This window comes from Pinus tabuliformis, chromosome 5_2 (assembly GCF_031772625.1).
Source record: "Pinus tabuliformis cultivar Carrire ecotype Pingquan chromosome 5_2, CPIR1, whole genome shotgun sequence".
NCBI classification, from domain to species: Eukaryota; Viridiplantae; Streptophyta; class Pinopsida; order Pinales; family Pinaceae; genus Pinus; species Pinus tabuliformis.
Window position 1 is genome coordinate 349,808,090 of NC_142306.1, and position 19,878 is coordinate 349,827,967.

Below are 19,878 nucleotides of genomic sequence, written 5' to 3' on the forward strand. Positions count from 1 at the left end.
TTGCATACCAGCATAATGTAATTGATGTTGGTACAACTGATACGGTTGGTGGACTTGACCACTGTAAAGCGGTTGGTTTTGACCGTTTTGAATGTACGGTTGTCCACTGTTCGCAAAGATCTGTTGCTCAGAACCTTGGTACACTTGCTGGAATTGTGGTTGTTGGTATTGCACCAGCCACGGTTGTGAAGCCATGTTCTGTTGTGCTATACTAACCGTTGGACCAAGGTGTGGGGTAATTGTACCCGTTTGGACCTGTGTCGCCCCACCAGTTGGCGATTGTGGTTGTGTCACAGGGTCAAGGGGCTGTTGCATTACAACCTGAGAAATCTGAGGCTGACATACAACAGGCATCGCTTGAACTTGTGACACTGTTACAATAGCTGGTGTGGTCGGGATGTTCGACATAGGTACACATTGTTGCATAGAATACACAACCCTTGGTTGTTGAGGTAGCATAGGTACCCAACCACTTGATGTAATTCCAGTATAACCTGAATACTGTTGTGAACTCCTGTATGGATACCCTCCCGGAGGGGGTAATGAAAAGGCATACTGCCCCCCATACGGTAGCAATCCGAAACTCAAGGGGATCATTTGTCCTTGGGGACTGGATTGCCCAAATTGACCTCCAAATGGATCAATCTGGCGAGTTTCAACATAAGAGTTGCCGGATATTATTCCGGAGGAACAAACTGGAACGGACCACACTGTCGAAATAGTCCCTGGGTGGACTCCTTCTAGCGATTGAGAGCTAGTCGGGACAGATGGTATGCCGGCAAACATTGTCGGAGTGACGGCAGGGGGTTCTGCTGTCGCCGTGTCGTTCGACACAGTCCTAGATGTTGACGGTTGTTCAGACATTTTGAGTCTATCCAAGAGATTACCTAGCGATTCTACAGGAACTTCCACTTGTGGTAGACTAACTTCTGATGAAGGAAATAGAGTGACCCCGACTCCAAAATGTGTTGGAGTACTTGCTTGCGGATCTTCTACAATTTCCTCTATTGCAATCAAACCAGGTGGAAGAGGAAGACCGTCAGGTCCGTAAAATATTTCTGGTGCCGAAGAAGGGGTTGAATCGACAACGACAGTTGTTTGAGGAGCAAGACTCTCTGAACCGGTCACAGATGGAACTGGTTCAGTAACACAAGTATTTTCTCTCAGACTAGGATCAGTGTTACTGTCCCTCTGTGGCTGTTGAACTTCTTCTATAGAGCCAGGGTTTCCAGAAATGTTTGGAGTAACTGGAATCTCAGATGTTGTTGGAACACTTGTTCTAACTTTGATAGGAGATTTCGAACCGGTTAAACGAGTTCGCTTTGTCCGTACTGTTTTTGATTCCAGAGACAAAGACGGTTGACTCGTAAGCCTCCGCGAATGACGGGATTTCAATTGACTTTCTTCCACGATTGCGGATTACTCTATCAACCAAAATACAAAAGGGGAAAAATGTGTTTCCGAATTAAATGAATTTTTTAGACGCTTTTAGACACAACTTGCTTTTTCACTTTTAAAGAGTCGAGAAAAAGCTAAAGATGACTCTAGTCTCCTTCGATGTTTTAACGAGCCCGAAGTGACAAATGCTCGGATGGAATTTTTCTGTTATAGAGTCTGAAAAAGGCCAAAAGGAACTGCTCTGGAGTTCTAGGCATAGGGTGTGCCAAACTTTTCGCAAAACCGCAGAATACTTTTTAGGGTACGGGCGGTCGATCTTTCTGAATGCTGTGTTCAGTGCATTGCGATCAGTAGTGCGGCCGACACAGCTTCCTAAGGATAAAGGTTTTATGCCTATAGGGGTCTCCCAATATATACGCGACGGTACGTGGGAGCACAATCCGTACTGGCGCTATCATCCCTCAGGAGGAATCACCCACCATCCACGAGATCGACAGTCACTAGGCTTTATGACGCCGGAACACGTCTCTAGCCTAGACCTCTATGTTGTGCGTTATGTTGCAAAGCGTTGTTAAGTTCATTCAATTTATTTTAGGTTGATCTTTTTAGAAGTTTGCCTTTTGAGGTTCACCACGAGATGTATGATACAATTCCTAAATGCAGTCTAAAGATGATAAGCAAGCTTTATATCTTTTCAACTTTGAAAATCCTAGCTACTAAGGGAAAAGAAAGACACCATCTTTTCTCAAAGAGAAATCAGCACACTCTAATGCACTTTTCCTAAATCAAACATGCAAACTATCAAAATGCAAATGCACAATGCAGGTGTTTGTTTTCCGCTTTCTTAGTATTGATGCCTACAAAAGAAAGCTTTTTGTACAACTTTGAATTTGCTTTTAAATGATAAATACAAACAAGTTTACTTTTCCGAAATCAGAGAGGGTAGAAGAGATTACAACACTTAACGATTTTCGAAATGAATACTTGTTTCGACACTTAAAAGAGACAAACTCAAACCAAATGCAAAGGTAAATGTATAATCAACTACAAACAGCCAATGAACTCTCTTCTAAGATCACAATCAACAGATCTGAATCAAGGGCTACAGGATGATTATTTCACTCATGCAAAGGAAAACTGCAAATGATGCCACAAACACATAAAAACACTCACAGTCTTTTTGTACAAAAGGAGGCGGAATTTAAGCAGAGAAAAGGAGTTATCAGACTGGTACCTATGCTGGTTACAGGCTGCAAAAATCAGAGATCAAAACAAGGCAAAACAGAGCAGAGAACCCCAGCTGCACAAGGCCAAACTGGTTCAGCGCAACCTCAACACAGGGGTTTTGACATTTAGCGCAGGTAGCCTTCACGGGACCTGCGTTGAAATGCAGAACCTCTTCACAGCTGTCGCGCTGAAGGAGAAACTCTCGTTTCTCACTGGGTTCTGGGTCACAGATTGCTATTTAATCTACTGTTTCAGGCCAAATAAAAGCAACAAGCAAGGTACAATCAAAGGGATGCTTTGAGGGAGTACTAAGATCTATCACAAAGGATCATCAAATCATTTGTGAGTCCATTGTTCAGATCATAGACAAGTCCAGTGATTGGATCAAAGCAACAACTGTCTACTTTGCATCTGGGAATAGCAGACGCAGTTCGATTGTTGCTGTCAAGTCTATGAAACAAACAATGATAGAAACACAAATAAAATGACTAAACAGATCTCCCCAGTGGAGTCGCCAATTTGTTGTGGGGAAAAATGCCTATGCAGGACGATCCTATCCACCTAAGGTGTGACAGTGCCTTAGCAACAAATAGAGACAGCTATTCTAGTATTCTTCCTTTATGAATTAAGAATGAAGAGAGATGGATGGACTAACCGGTGTCTTCCGTTTGTCCCTCGATCCGATTTCTCTTCTTTTGGAGAGTTCCCAGCTACTTGCCTTCTCGCTCGCCCAGCTTCAAGAGGTTTCTGCAAGATCACAAGAAGAGAACACTACACAAGACATGGATTCATATTCATAACTAGTTCAGGATTAGAAGTAAACTAAACATACTAATGCAATCATACATCAAAAATACATCAGTATATAGGAGAAACCAAGATAGCTTTATTGATGAATAACAAGGTTCAGGAAGAGATACAACCAAGAGGGCTCCAATCTAGCATCTCGTTCCCAACAAATGGAATTCCTATCTTCACCCCCTTCAAAGCATTAAGCACCCAATGATTCCAATCTCAAACCAACAACAATTCTTTGCAATAAAAAAATTCCAGCCTGTAGATCTCATGGAGGAGAGATCCATATATAGATGTTTGGAGAGAGGATGAGTCAGCTTGAGATCTGACTAGTGTCCTCTCCCTCTGTCAGTTCTTGATTCCACTTGGAGGTTCTTGCTTCCACTTGGAGATTTGGAACCTCTTACTCATCACCAGTCGAATTCCTTGAGGCAAGTGTCATTGAGGAAGATTTTGGAAGCTTCCTGGGATTTGACACCTCGTGGAATGAACTTGCCACATGTCAACTCTCGCTCAGCGCAGGTAGCCAGTGTTTCCTTTGACATTCAGCGCAGGTAGCCAGTGTTGGCTTTGACATTCAGCGCAAACAGCTAGTGGAGCCACTGAATTGATCCTGAATTGACTTGTTTTTGAGCAGTTTCTGGTGGAGAACTTCTGTGAATTGCTGTGAATTTTTAGCCTTGTTCCTCTAGGGGTAGGAACAACATGTTTAGGGACTTTGGATCCCTTAGATTATGGACATTTCATGCTCAATGCTGTAAGGCACAAAAATGTCTATAAAATATAGGTAAATCCTGCAAAATACCAAAAGGATGGAACCCTCGGCCATCAAAATCCTTTAGAATTATCGGAGACTGATTGAGTGTGGGAGAACCAAGAGATCTCCAACACTGGATTGACATAATACATGTAGAAGCCCCTTCATCAATCACAGTCTGAAAGCAAGGCCTGTTTTTGACTAACACTGGAATCTGGAAAGCCATTTGATGAGGAAGGCAGGGTGTACTATTCTCTAAATTGAAGATTATTAGGTTCGAATCCTGAATATCAACAACTCGTATAGCATACAATAGTAATTTACGTTGTGCTAGGCATGATTGCAACACTTCCAAAGCCGACATTGCTGAAGGGGCAATGGCTAAGTCTTCAACAATGTTATAATTCTGAGCACCTCTCGCATGTGGATTGAAAACTAATTTCTGAAATATACCTTTAGCATGCGATTTGATTACTAAGTCAGGGTTGGGTTTCTCGATCTGTAATTAGAAGATTCTGCTTCTTTACCATCAACAGGATTTTTACTGCCATAATATTGCGATCGCGTCGCAGTCCTGACATGAGACATCATCATAATCGGTTCTTTTGAGGTATTCGAGGAAGAAGCGACCATTTTACTATCTTGAGTAGGAAAATGATCCTTCAAGACAACAGGCGTTTGAGAACCTTTAACGAATTTCAAAAAATCTGCTCGATATGGGCATTCTTTAGTAAAATGATCCTCATCGCAAATGAGAGAAGGATAGCGAGGTTTCCGTTTTTCGTTAGAAGATTCATTTATATCTGTTTTATCTTTTGAATTTTGATTGCTTTTGTTCTGCCCCTTCTCTTTACTACCAGATTTGGTCATAGATGAATCTACGACATGGACGTCGGTAGAAACTTCAGCGGAAGAATCTCCTTTCGGGGAATCAGGTAAAGTTATTGTAGGAGAAGAATTATTAGAAGATTTCTTCTTGCTTTTAATACTAACTGAACCAATCATACCATCAGTAGCATGAGACCCTGAAGGAGCTGTAGTTTTTGGAAGATCAGGGATTTTTTCGTGTAAAGTACCTGACTGCATATAAATGAGGTCAAGGTACTAAGCCTGAGCAATGACTTGCTCTTCAGTGACAACTCCTGCCTTAGCTACATCTTCAGTGATTTTAGGTAACAATGATTTAACGAACCCTTCCGCTAGAATTTGATCCGGAATGAAAACTTTCACTAAACGCCTTCTATGTCGCCATTCATGAATATGATCAGAAATATATGTGGACGTGGATTGTTTTAGTGAAGTTAATAGTTCCGTGCCATTTTCGTATCTGACAGGCAACTGAAATGAGTTAAGAAAGAAGTGGCTAGCTGACTAAAATTATAAAAAGAGCCTCGTGGTAACTCAATGTACCAGTTGGCAGCAAGACTAATAAGAGTTCGTTGAAAAAGACACAATCGAATTGAATCATCAATGATTGAATTAGATGCACACCAGAGGTGATAATTCATGATGTGATTTGACGGATCCTCCCTTGACTTACCTTTGAATTTCGGGATATCACTGGGAAACTTATTAGGCATTGGCGGCCAATACGGAACATAGTAAATCAGATCATTTGTAAGGCGCGACAAATCAGGTAAATCCAAAATTGCAATAAATGGTAACTGACGGTTAGGGTCACTAAAACCTTGAGTAACAAAACCAACCCTAGGAGGAGGATATCCAGGATAACCTGGAATCGGATTTGCATTAGGAATGTTATAACCTCTTGGAAAACCAGGATTAACCGGACCAAACTGAGGTTGTTGAGGCTGTTGATAAGTATAGCCAGGATACAGTTGATTCTGATAAAATGGGTGATGTACAGTAGGACCAAATTGATACTGTCCCTGGTACGGTTGATAAATTAATTGTGGTTGACTTGTAGCAATCATACTTGGACCAGCTTGTCCTGTAGGCATCTGGACCAAAGTCTGAACTGTAGGTCCTGACTAGGGCACAAAGATGTGAGGAATTTGCACTAATGCAGGGATAGTAGAAACCAGAGCTACAGATACTCCAAAAAGAGGTGTGGTAGGTTGAACAGAAGTTACAACAGTAGTTTGAGGCAGAGTCTGAGGTGAGCTAGGCCCGGGCTATTGAACTGAACCGGGTGTAGAGGTTTGAACAGTAGGTTGGACAGGTTGCTGGGTTGGACCAGAAACCAAAGGTTGTCCAGGTTGACTTGATAACTACACATTAGGTTGTAAAGTTTGTTTAGTTTGAGACGGATCCCACACCATGTTCATTCTGGGACTCATAAAAGGTTGTGCATATGGAGGACCATAACCTGGTTGAACGTAGGGATGATAATTAGGAGGTAAATTTCATGTCCCTTGTAAAAATGATTGACCAGAAGGCGGTTGGAAACCTTGAGTTGGGTATTGACCTTGAGGTTGATAACCCTGAGGCACGTACTAAATCTGCGGTTGATAAGCCTCCTGAGGAACATATTGAGTTCGGGGTTGACCTTTGGGTATGTATTGTCCTGAAGGTTGAAAACCTTGAGGTAGCCCTCCAGGTGGAAACTGACTACCTTGCCCCCGAGATTCTGGGTTCATCCCCAGAGGAGTCACCAATTTGTTGGCCGGATAAATCGTTCTTGCGGACAAGACTAATCTCCCTAGTATCACAAGATAATCTAGCAACAAACAGACAAAGAAATCTATCTTTCTCTAGACATATGCAATTTACAAATAAAAACTATAGAGGTGTTACGATCCTACATTAGATCCAACGCTTGTTCGTTGTAGTCATCTCTCGATCGTCCGAAAGAGTTATCCTTTAAAGACCTACAAACACAAACATGAAAACATCAAATAGCACCTGCATAGAAAATATAGTAAATCATGTCTATTATGGTGATCAACGAATCCATAAAATAAACCATTAATAAACAACTTATTGAGAAAAACAAACTTATTTGTATTAACTTTGAAGTAGAAGAACCTTACAACCTTTTCAGCCTTGATGTTGAACAAGCTCTTCTTGGGGTCTGAAACAGGAATTTCCCTTACTTTGACAAGCCTTGCACTCCTCCAAATGATATCTTAGAGGTATGTAATCTCTCCTCATAAAAGCTCAACTAAGAAGACTAAGTTCCAACAACATTTCACCTCAAAAATATTCAGCTTTCAACCTCCCCAATAACCAGCCCAATGCTTCATTTTATAGTGCAGAGGGAGGAGGTTACAAGTCCACGTATGAAGGGATATAGTCCTTCTTCAAAGGGATAAGCTCCTCACATCAAGGGGTTAGCTCCTTAAGGTATGGGATGCATGAACCTTAAGAGAGCGAACTTGCCACCTCAAGATTTCTTCCAGAAGCTTCTAGAAAGGACTGAAAGTGAGTTTTTAGAATAAACTTGCGCCTTTTTAACTTTTACAGGGGTCTGCACCCATAACATAAAGACAGAGTGGTCAGGTATGTAGGGGACATGACCATTAGGTGTGGGACTACAGGTAAGACTAAGAGAAAGTGCGGAACTAGAGTTTTAGAGACTTTGAGGGCTTTCTCTTACTTTCAAGGCTTGATATGAAGAACTGAGGATTTAGACTTGCAAAGGAGGAAAGTATGAGTGATAATGGACTCACACAGATTTCAGAATGTCAAGGTGACAATTTTTAGTGCAACACATCGTCAGTAATAGACAAAGCAAAATTTGAACATAAAGCAGATGGACTATACCTTTCTGGTTGCTTTCTTTCTCGAACTGATCTTCTCACACCCAGAGTTTGTGGCTCTTCATCTTCTGATTCCTCCTCTGTTGTAGAGTATGATTCTTCCTCCTTAAGCTCAAACTCTATCTTCTCAGGTTCCTTTGGTTGGACTTCCTGTTTAATAACATCTTTTACCTCTCTGAACACCACTTCTTGACTGTACACAACCTTCCTTGTTACTGGGTTCCAAAGCTTATAACCCTTTAAACCATCCTTATGCCCAATAAAGATGCACTTTTCAAATTTACTATCCAACTTGGTTTGTTTCTTCTTTGGAACATGTACATATGCATCACATCCAAATACCCTCAGATGTGAAAGAGAGGGTTTCTTACCAGTCCATACCTCTTGTGGAGTCTTAACCTCCAATGCTGATGAAGGTGATCTATTGACTAGGTAACATGCTGTCTCCATTGCCTCTGCCCAGAATTCCTGTCCTAACCCGACACCACTGAGCATGCTTCTTGCCCTTTCCATCAATGTCTTGTTCATTCTTTCTGCAACTCCATTTTTCTCAGGTGTGTATGGAGTAGTCTTCTGTCGTGCTATACCACACTTCTTATAGAATTCTTCAAATTCCTTATTGCAAAACTCTCCACTGTTATCTGTCCTCAACACCTTTATCCTATTCTCTATCAGGTTTTCCACCAGAGCCTTAAATTATTTAAACCTGTCAAAGACTTCAAATTTCTTCTTAAGGAAATATATCCATGTATTCCTTGAGAAGTCATCTATAAATGATACATAGTACATATACTTACCCAGTGATGGAACCTTCACAAGTCCAAACACATCACTGTGCACAAGTTCTAATATCTGTTGCGCCCTCTTACCACTAGAGGGGAACTCACCCGATTCTGCTTCCCATATACACAATTTTCACAGAAATCAAAATCCAGAGAGCTATTACTCATAACTTCTACCATAATTTTACCATGAAGTATTCGAAAGCCTTTCTATCCAATATGTCCAAGCCTTTGATGCCATAGCATGGTCTTCTCTCTAGAGACCACTAGATTTTTTGCTCCACTTTCAGGAACCACAGAGCTGTTGCACCCATCAACAATAGTGCTACCTTCAAGCTTGTATAGAGTTCCAATTCGAACTCCCCACATCAATACCAGTGCCCCCTAAACCATCTCTCAAGTATCCTTCTTGAACACTGTTTTTACACCTGCATCATCCAGCTTGCTTACCAAAATCAGATTTCTGGCTAATGCAGGAATATGCAGAACACTCATAAGTGTTCTAACCCTTCCACCTTGCAACTTCAACTTTACTTTTCCGCGACCAACGATTCTAGCGTTCCTGTCATCCCCCAAGAAGACATCACCACCGTCATATTTCTCATACTCGGAGAACCACTCTCTATGGGGAGTGAAGTGAAAGGATGCACCTGAGTCAATCAACCATGCCTCATGATCTACAGGTGTACTTGAAGAAGCCAAGTACACATCCCCACCTTCATCTGAGGTGGTTTTCGCCTCTGCAGAAGGAGAATCATTAGATCCCTTTCCTTTATCAGGAGCTTTGGATTTACAGTCCCTCTTGTAGTGCCCTTCCTTTCCGCATTTCCAGCACACCACCTTTACAGGTTTTCATGGAGATTTAGATCTCCCTCTAGATTTAGATCTCCCACTCGATGAGTTATTTTTGTTTCTGTTCTGAGACCATCCTCGTACAAACATGGCATCAACGTTCTGGCTCTCCATATTTTTCTGTCTCATTTCCTCTATCAGCAAGGATGCGACTATTTCATCAAATTGCAAGGTAGTTTCATTGCTACCTATTGCAATAACCAGACTATCCCACGAATCTGGTAGAGAACACAACAAATTGATGCACTTATCTTCATCTGAAATTTTAATATCAACAGATAATAACTGAATTACCACAATATTAAATGCGTTCAGATGCTCTGTCACTGAGTCTCCATCTTTCATCCTCAGGTTATACAACTTTTTTCGTAGGAACAATTTATTCACCAGAGACTTATATTGGTACAAAGTCCCTAACTTGTCACATAAAGCCTTCACCATAGCTTCCCTTGATACATTTAGCAATATTGAATCTGAGACACACAATCGTATTGTGCTCTTTGCCTTCCGAATCAAATTCTTCCATTCTTCATCGGACACTCTTGTTGGTTTAGTACCTGGATCTATTGCGATCCACTGATCTTTATCCACCAACATATCCTCCATTTTGAGTTTCCATAACTCAAAAATCTGACCATTTAATTTCTCAATCTCTATCTTTCCACTGCTCGCCATCTTCTTTCACCACCATAATCGATCTCGCAGGTCTCCCACTGAACAAGGCCTACCACAGGCCCGAGCGAAACCCCTCAGCAACAAAGGCATCCCCTTGAAGCCAAAACAGATATGATACCAAATGTAGGTCCTAACCTCGTACATAAATTACTTGCATACGAATTCTTAAACATAGAAAATAAACAATACGAGAGCATAACACATAAAACACATATACACAGATATTTTCCCCTGGATCCCAAAACCGGGACTACCAGCTTGATTTTTCATTATGTTCCTTTCAATGTTACAATACATATTTATACATGCCGAAGCATCCAATAACATGGACCAAAAACCATCGCATCCAAAACTATGGACCAAAAACCATCACGCTCAAAACCATATGCGAAAATCATGCACAAAACCATAGGTAGGTCTGCCCAACCTAATATAGGGTCCAAAAACAAAATTTTTACCTACACCCCTCAAACCCCCTGTGACCCCCCTGCTACATAATCGACGCAACGAATGGGGGGCTCCAACCCCCATCTAACCCCCCGGTTAACTACATGGGCTAGTCATGGAAAGAATATAACACAACCAAACAGTTTTCCCCTCGAGGGGGGTTTTGCCCTGGTATAGTGCCTATATTTAGTGTCCATTGTTTTATGTGCGTTCTCTTTGGTAATTGCTTGATGAACTGAAGAAAGAAGATATAGAAAAGCTTAATAAGAAGTAAAGAAAATCACAAGTAATTATCAAGTATAAGAAAATCTTTCTGCCTTACCGATTTTCTAACATTTCACCCTCACATATGGGCATTTTTGCATTATTTGTTATGTTTTGAGCTATGAGCTTGGCTTATAACCTTAAACTTGTTTAACACTCGAAATAACTTGTAATTCAAACTTTTTCTTGTATTATTCTAAAAATAAGGGTGTTAAGCGTCATATAAATAGAAGTCCCCCCCTTTATTCCATATAATCATCACGCATTTTTATCACTCTTCTCTGCAAAAAGAATATAAATTAGTATTTTTTTTCTACTTGGGCAAGATGTGACTTTTCTATGGTGCACATACTTTTGGAGATGATATTTTGCATGGAGATGTTTTCTAGATAGAACTAAGTGCTTCTTTGGAGAATTTTGTAAGCTTCATGTTTTATCTTTGCCATTTTGCATATTGTACGAGTGAAATAGGGTTTTGTTTATGCCATGACTAAGTGATAAATTTATGTTGAAACATTGCCCATTATTGCGTGCAAAATTATTCTCTTTAAAGCCTACATGGAAACCCTTATTGTGCACTCCTTATATTTAATTTCTCTCCTCACAAGACAAATAATTAAGGTTTTAAAATTGATGCCCTAGTCATTCCCACTTACTCCATCAAAACATCTTCATGAATTGTAGCTGTAGAAGACACCATTAAGCCCATTTGAGTAAGGCACTCATAAATTTTGTGTTTATCATCCATAAAATTTATTATTTTTCCTCTTATTTTCCTCATTCATAGACGTCTAGGGCTAACCGCCAAGATTTTTGGGTAGGAATTTGCATAAAAGTGAATTTGTATCAGATGCTTCTAGCTAATTAATTAGGTTTTGCATCAATAAATCACATGAAAGTAAAATCTAGTATTTTCCATGGTTAAATCCTTCCTAATTAGGGTTGGTCTCATCCCAATTTGTTGTATATGCATATTTTTCATCTATAGTACTCCATTGGTGACCCTAACCCTAGGTGTTTTTTGGAGGGCCTTTACTCCCTTTTGTTGATTATCCTTCATAGCTCTCTTCTTTGGTTGTTATATGACATTGTGCACCCTACCATTGTAAGTCAATAAAACCATAACTTATAGCAACCATATCTTTGGCCTAGGAATTGAGTACTTTAATTGCGACACAAAATATCCAGGGCTTTTTAGGCTTTATCAATACTATTACATATCATAAAGCTCTTACATATCACCTTGATATGTATTAGTTGTTTATCCTTTAGGGGATTTGGGAAATCCTCTTGTTGACGGTGTTGAAAATCCATCAGCCAAGGGGTCTCCCTGATGTGAAGTCGCAATTAGACCTCACACTATTTGGAGTAAAATCATGATCTTGAATATCGTCCTGGTTGCCATGTATCTTAAAGATATGCCTTGGCTCTAATTATCAACAAGAGAGAGGAGTGCACATGCGCCTTCAAAAAGAAAGGGGGGTTTTCTTGGTGAGTGTTCTTTTACTGCAGAGGGGAGGAAAAGTGAGTTTCTAAGAGAGAGGTAGTGGTACCACCCTAGCTAGAATCACACATGAACAAGAAAGGTCCATACAACTTCAAGTGGAATAGTCCGCAGAGATGTGATGGTCATTGAAACCAATATGACGAAGAAGGTCTGTCAAATGTCCAGCGGAATAGTCCACAAGGAGGTGACAACGATAATAACAAGTACAACACATTCTCAATATGATAAGTACCAAAATAGTTCAACTTCTTTAGCACAAATGAAAGCAAACATGAATTACAAACATTCACATAATAATCTTACAAATATCCATAATCCATGCATGAAGAACGTGTTGGCCCATAGGGATTCTATTATTAAGTAAAATTTCTAAGACACATGTATACAATGAACATCACTAGCTCCAATAATGGAGCGTTGGAGCCACTCCTTGCTGTTAAAAAGAACTGATCTGTCTCTCTAACGCCTTGCGGGAGGAACCAAGGTCAAAAGTTCTTTGCTCATACAATGAGGGTGTATATATAACCAAGGGGTGATGCTTCACTCTCCTTGTGACTCTTTGACTACCCTCATGACTATTTGAATTCGTACGTCCTTTCAACCTACATGACTCTTCATATTCCATGTGTGTCCTTGGGACTTCCACTTTACAATACATTTTGAATATACATGATCCACAATGATGACGTGGCTTTTGAAAATTCATGACATGACATGACATGACACTAGTGAAATGGACTTCTTGATGGTGTGGTAGTGTCATGCCACTACTGCTACTATGTCTCTGATATTTGCTTGAGAATGTGTTTGTCTTCCACCTCCTCATGGCTTGGTGATAAGGTGTCTTCAATGATCTCAAGTCTTGGATTATGGTCGCAAATTAATCAGGTTTGCCTCAATTAATCAGCTTGCAGGTCCAATTGCAAAGATGTCTTTCAGCATGATTCCCTTCTGCATCTCCTTCTTCATCATCTTGTCATGGTGTGAGAGAGTACCCACATTTGCAATTCACTCATGGTGAGACGACATCGGTTTAAAAACCCCGTAGTCTAAGATAATGCATTTGGATCCATTAACTAAGTCGAGAGCAGGTGAGAGGTTGGGAGAGAGGGCTCATTGACTATGCAATTGCACAGTTCAAGCAACTAGGGGTGAGGCTTAATCACTGAGACTACGTAGTGCACAATTCAGATCAAATTGAGGGAAAAAACTGCATAGTCCTGGGTGACAGTGACGCAGGTTGAGCGGATGGAAACTGGGAGGAAATAATGCACAGTTTCAGGAGCCAAGGGAGACTGATCTATTGTGAAACTATGTTGTTCAAAGGCTTGGGGAAATAGCTTGAGGCTTGCACTTGTGCAGTGCGCAGTTAGGACCAGGCTGGGAGGAATGATTGTGCAATCATGGAGGTCAAGACTGGGCCCCGATCACATAAACTACACAGTGCAACAATCTTGGGAGGTAGGAACTACACATTGCACAATTCCAGGGAAAAAGGTCACACCTTAAGGTCTGGAACTACGTAGTGTGCAATCCAAGCAGGCCGTGTGGAGCCAAGTTTCTTGATCAAGAAGCCTCTTCGGAAATGGTTGAGTGTGAGACTGGTGAGACTAATGTGTATACTGATAAGACTTCAATTGTGATCTCACACTTAGATTACTTGACGATGCAACAACATAGACCACCCATGACACATGAACAATGCATTTCCCTCCGTATGACCACTTTATGACCAGTTACAAAAAGTGTGACACTTAAGATACACTTTGCGATGACTGTGACGACACTTGTGCGACAGTGCTCAAAACATTGTGAATGAGTGCGGCCAACGTTTACATGGTTAGGAAAAATTATATACATAAAGGTAGACCTCAGAAACCATCAAAATAGGCTTTTACACGTTATGTGACAACTAATATATGAAAGGATGACACTTTGCCTATGTTGCAAATGGGACTAAAACACTTAAAGAAAATACATGAAATGAGTTTCAATGTTTGCGACAATATATGACATTGAAGACATAATGATGTGGCAATGATAAGTTGTCCTTCTTGCTTCAACTTAATGAGATATGTGCTTTCTTTTTCATATCTATACTCCAAAAGGTTGTAAATCATATGGAGTATGCAGTCTTGATCATATTCTACCGTTCTTTCATCTTCTTGCATGATGATCATCCTCAACTCCTTAGGTGTCATCTAACATGTACTCCTTGTCCATATCCTTCTTTATCATTTTTCCATAGCATGGTAGAATTCATGTGTCTAAAATCAACTCATGAAAATACGAAATAAGTTTGATAAACCCATATCTAAGATGTTGCATGATGATTTGCTGACTAAGTGGGGATTAATGGTGGGCAAAGGGAGAGGCCCAGTGACTGTGAAATTTTGCAGTTCAGGCAATCGGGGGTGGAGCTTGGGTTCTGATACTGCGCAATGCGCAGTTCAGGTTGGGTTGAGGAAGAAGATAGTGGTGTTTGAGAGCTCAATGAACTATGCTGAGGGGTTGGGCACTAATTCAGTCAACTGCATAGTTCTAGAAGACAAAGGGGACTGGGTGATTACGCAGTTCTAGGAGTCAGGGCTTGGGCTTGAGCATTGAGGTTGTGTATTGCACAGTTCTAGGAGGCAGATATCATTCATTACACAGTGTCAAGAGACAAGATTGCTACGTAAGGGTTGAGATTGCGTAATGCACAGTTCAAGAGGGCTGGATGAGGCAAGGTTACTGGGAACTTTCTGAAATTTGGCTAAGTTTAGGATTAGTGAAATCAATGTTAATCCAGAACACAACATATATAATCCAGAACATATGAACACATACTTCCCTTAGTGTGACAACCTTTGTGGCAACTTACGACAAGTGCGACATTGAAGATAGACTTTGCAATGATAATGACGACACTTGTGCGACAATGCGTGAATATTTGGAAATGAGTGCGAAACATGCCTAAATGATAAGAAAAACTCATTACTACAAATATTTCCCCTTGAAACAAACCAAAACTCCACTTTTCATGATAAGTGATAATTTCCATGCCAGAAGACGACATTTTATATATGGACACAAAGATGTGAATGACACTTGCGATACACGAACGATGGTGAAAAAGACATAGAAAATATAAAATTAAAATGACACTAGTTAGAGTGCAAGAAAGAAAAAGTGACAATCGAAAACATAAAAATGACACTTGCAAAAACAAAGGTGCGTGGGAGCGACAATTTGCAAAACTCACCGAAATAGAAGTACGAACGCATCTATAATGTGAGAAACTGTCGTTGTTAGTTTGCACTAATTGTCAACAAGGATTAGATGTCGCAAAGGAAAAATCTTGATAGGAGAGTGCTATGCTTGTCCAAGCTTGCATAAAAGAATGCAGTCATGCACTTGTTATAGACTGAGCAAGTGACTTTCGCACTTCCAAGCACCAAATAACCAAGAAGTTCCTATGGAATGACCGATCGTAAGATCCATAGAAGGCTGCAAAATTGGAGTGTACGAAAAAAATTGGAGGGTGTTTGTCACAGCGACAACACCTCCCTTGTGGTAAAATACCATTAAAGAGTAGGATAAAGGTTTTTGAGGTGACAGTGGCAAACCTTTCTCATATTATCATAAGGATTTGTTCCACCTAGCGGGGCTTTGCACTAGGCTTGCTAGATTTTGAAACAACATTTTTGGCGTTGTTGTCAGGGAGGAGTTAAGTCCACCTCCTAGTGATTTGAAGTATATGCTTCTATACATTTTGATGAGATTATCCCAAATACTATGTTAGAACCTCTCATTTGGCGACTCGTATAACTAGTCCCCATTTTGTGTACTCGAGGAGTAGGTGAAAAGGAGTCATTGCTCCTATAAATAAGAGAACTTCTCATAAGACAATTGCCTCTATATCTTAGCCCATAGTTGCCTTTTCCTCTGTTGTCAGGAACCTCTTCAATATTTCTCCCACCTCAACCATAATGGCGAGACTATGGATTAATGTTGCATTGAATCCTTGGATGTGAGTGTTTTTCCAAATGCTCCTCAGAAGCTACCTAGGAAGAATGAAGAATGGTCTCCAATTTCAATGGGACCGATGTGATCACAATTGAGAAACACATGCATGAGTTTTACTAGTGTGTCGGTGGAAGGCTAATTGAAGAAGAGGATATCTTCATGATGTTGTTTGCCTTATTCACTGAAGGAAATGCTATAGATTGGTACATAGATTTGCTTATAGGAAGCCTCAATAATTGGGACCAACTCGACGAAGTTTTAACAAGAGATAGGCTACTATGAAGGGAGGCATGCAACTCTTGGGAAAATTCAGTAAAGCTAAGACTATCGATAATGAAAATGTTAAGGATTTCACTCAAAGGTTCGATAAATTTCTCAAAGAAGTGCCTAACCTATATATAACTATTGATCAAAGTATCCTAGCACCATACATGGATGCTTTTCTTGGACATATATCTTATGCAATAAAGGATAAATACCCTCAAAACATTGACCAAGCCAAGGCGTTTTCTATTACCATTGAATACAATCAAACCAGATCTAAGATTGATTTGCTCTCATATCATAGGGCCAAAGTGGAAATCAAGTATAATCCAAATACCCCGATTGACCCCACATTGGAAGGATTTGCCCAATAATTTTATAATATTACTAATGAGTTGATGTAAGGTAATATGACCATGCGGAACAAATTAACAATTTTATATAGGGAAAAAAGGCCCCCTCAAAACCATCCTCCCAATCCTCAATTCAAGAATGATAGGAATCTTAAGAGAAATCTATATAATGGGAAGAATCATCCCCAAAAGAATATGTCTAACACCCATGCCCCTATAAGCATGGTAAATCAAGAGGGATTTCCTTAGTTTCAAGGCTATAATGAATCACATAGTGAAGAGGAATGCACTTATAATTAGGTTGGAGAGGAGGATAGTATGAAGCATCTGAATATGATAAATGACTATGCCCCTTTTACTTCCTTGCTCAATGAATCTTCATCCGTTTCTGAACAAAAGCATGAAGAGTCAATTATATAACCTGGTAAAGGAGGTGATGATCCTATTAGTGTTATTGAAGCTAGGGGTAGATTCAAAGGGTTACATTATACTAGAAAGAATAATGAGCCAAACCACCCTGAAGCAAGTAATAATAAAAACATTGTTTCCCATAAGAGTGAAAAGCCACCTTTTCCTCCTAGTAATATTAATCCTAAGACCAACGCTTCCAGTGCTAATAATATAATATCATTATATGTGGACTTGGAAAATGTCTTATCAAAGGGAAGTGTGCTTGTTCTTATCTTGGAGCTTACCAAACGTGAACCCTGAAGAGGTCAAGTTAAGAACCCTCGACCTAAATAAAGAAGATGAGGACCCTCTCGTTATATTACAAAACATATACTATGACCCTAAAATGGATGGAATGCACCCTTCTTGTTATCCTCGACAATCAATAATCTCATATTGCACAATTGTATGCTTGATTATGGACCCTTTGCAAATGTTGTGCCTTTGAGAGTCATGAACCAATTGGAAATGCAAATTAACAGGCCTTACAGAAATGTGTATGGCTTTGAATCAAAGTCAATCCATGTGAATGGTTTAACCAAGGATGTTAAAGTCTCTTTCACTGCCAACAAAGACATATACATGCTAATGGACATAGTGGTCATAGATGTCCTCGATTCCTAGGGCACACTCTTCTCTAGAAAATGGTCATAGTCTATTGTTGGGAGATTGAAAATGGATATATAATATAATATAATACCTATCAATGATGGGAAGCCATTCATTATATACCAGGAACCACATATGGCTAAATATGTGGAATATTTAACCCTTCCATTTTCCCTGAGCATCCTTGCAATACCAAAGATAACGCAATTTTTTTAAACTTGTAAGTAAATTAGAAGCACTTTGAACCAAAGGTCCTAAAAATACATAAGGTAGTTGAGAAAATAGGAGGAAATTTGCATCAAGTAAACATGATACCTTTCTCCAAAAATAAAAAAACAAACATAATGAAACAATAAAAATAAGTGATGGGTCTAGAAGCAAGGAAAATATTTCAAAGGTCGAGATCTAGTACTTGTGGATAATTACCCTTGTCCTTATAAGGTCCACAATAAAGTAGGGATATGTTACCTTTACATGGCCAACCCTGATGTAGATTCCTTATCATATTTGTAGAAGGTAAGCGCCTCACCTCTTTTAGTGGAACTTGATGAATTCATGGGTAAATAGTTGTATTGCATTTGTGTTTCTTTCATTCTCGTGTGTGCATCCTTCTTTTGATATTTTTTAGGCTTATATGTATGCATAATAGTTAGATAATATGTATTATTTTAGCTAACATTTTATTTTTAGTATTATCTTTATCCTATATCTCAAGGGTGACAAATAACACCCTACTCAATTGTTATAAACAAGTTGTTGTGAGTGTACAAATAATATGTCTATGAAGCCTCAAGGATTTTTCGAATTCTCATACACCCCCCGTTCGAGCAAATAGATCATGCAATCTATGTGAGCATATGTCCCTGGGCTGGTGCCAAATGTTACCCACCAAAAAGTGGGTAATCCCTTAGAGAAAAAAATTATCCTCTTTGGATAGCCATCAATCAACATCCCTATATGATCAACACATGGCATGATGCCATGATCCTCCACTTCTTTCTCCAGTCAAATTCCACTATCCCACCCAACATTCCTTCTTGGAGGAAGGTGGGTCATCCATCAATGGGAACTTTAACTATTTTGCAATCATGTGGTCTCACTTAATGTTATGGGCACACTAATATGGATCAAGGGGACAAACTGGATGATTGACTGATATTGATTGCATTATTTTTCCCTCACTCTAACTAGGAGGTTAGTCTTTGACTCTATTGTATAGGGAACTCCTTTGAGCCCTTAGGGTTTTAGGAAGGTGTTGATGTTGCGATCAACATCGTTCAAAATTTTGCCTACACTTGAATTTTGGAGCGTACTGAGGATCTTACAATTTTCCATTCCATAATCTCCTCATGGTTGATTTATGTTATATGATATGCTTAAGTCTTCTTCTCATTTTATACTTGTCAAAGTCACTTGCTCACACGTGCACATGAACACACTTTCTATATGAAAGATTAAAGAAGCATATCACCATCCATCAAGACAGTGCTTGTGTGATGTTCAACTCATGTTGATAGTTAGTGCACACTTTCGTTTACAATCTCCCTCACCTTGGTTGCATTTGTATTTATATTTTGGTGAGTTTTCTCAATTGTCATCTTTTACACATTTTCGCTTCCAAAAGTGTCACTTTCACAATTGTAGCTATCGTTTTGACTTTATTTCCCTTTAATAAGTGGCGTTTCCATGTTATCCTCACTCTGGCATGTGTCACTTTTAAGGTCGTTTGTATTTAGAAAGTGTCGTCTTCATGTTGTCCTCCTGCTCA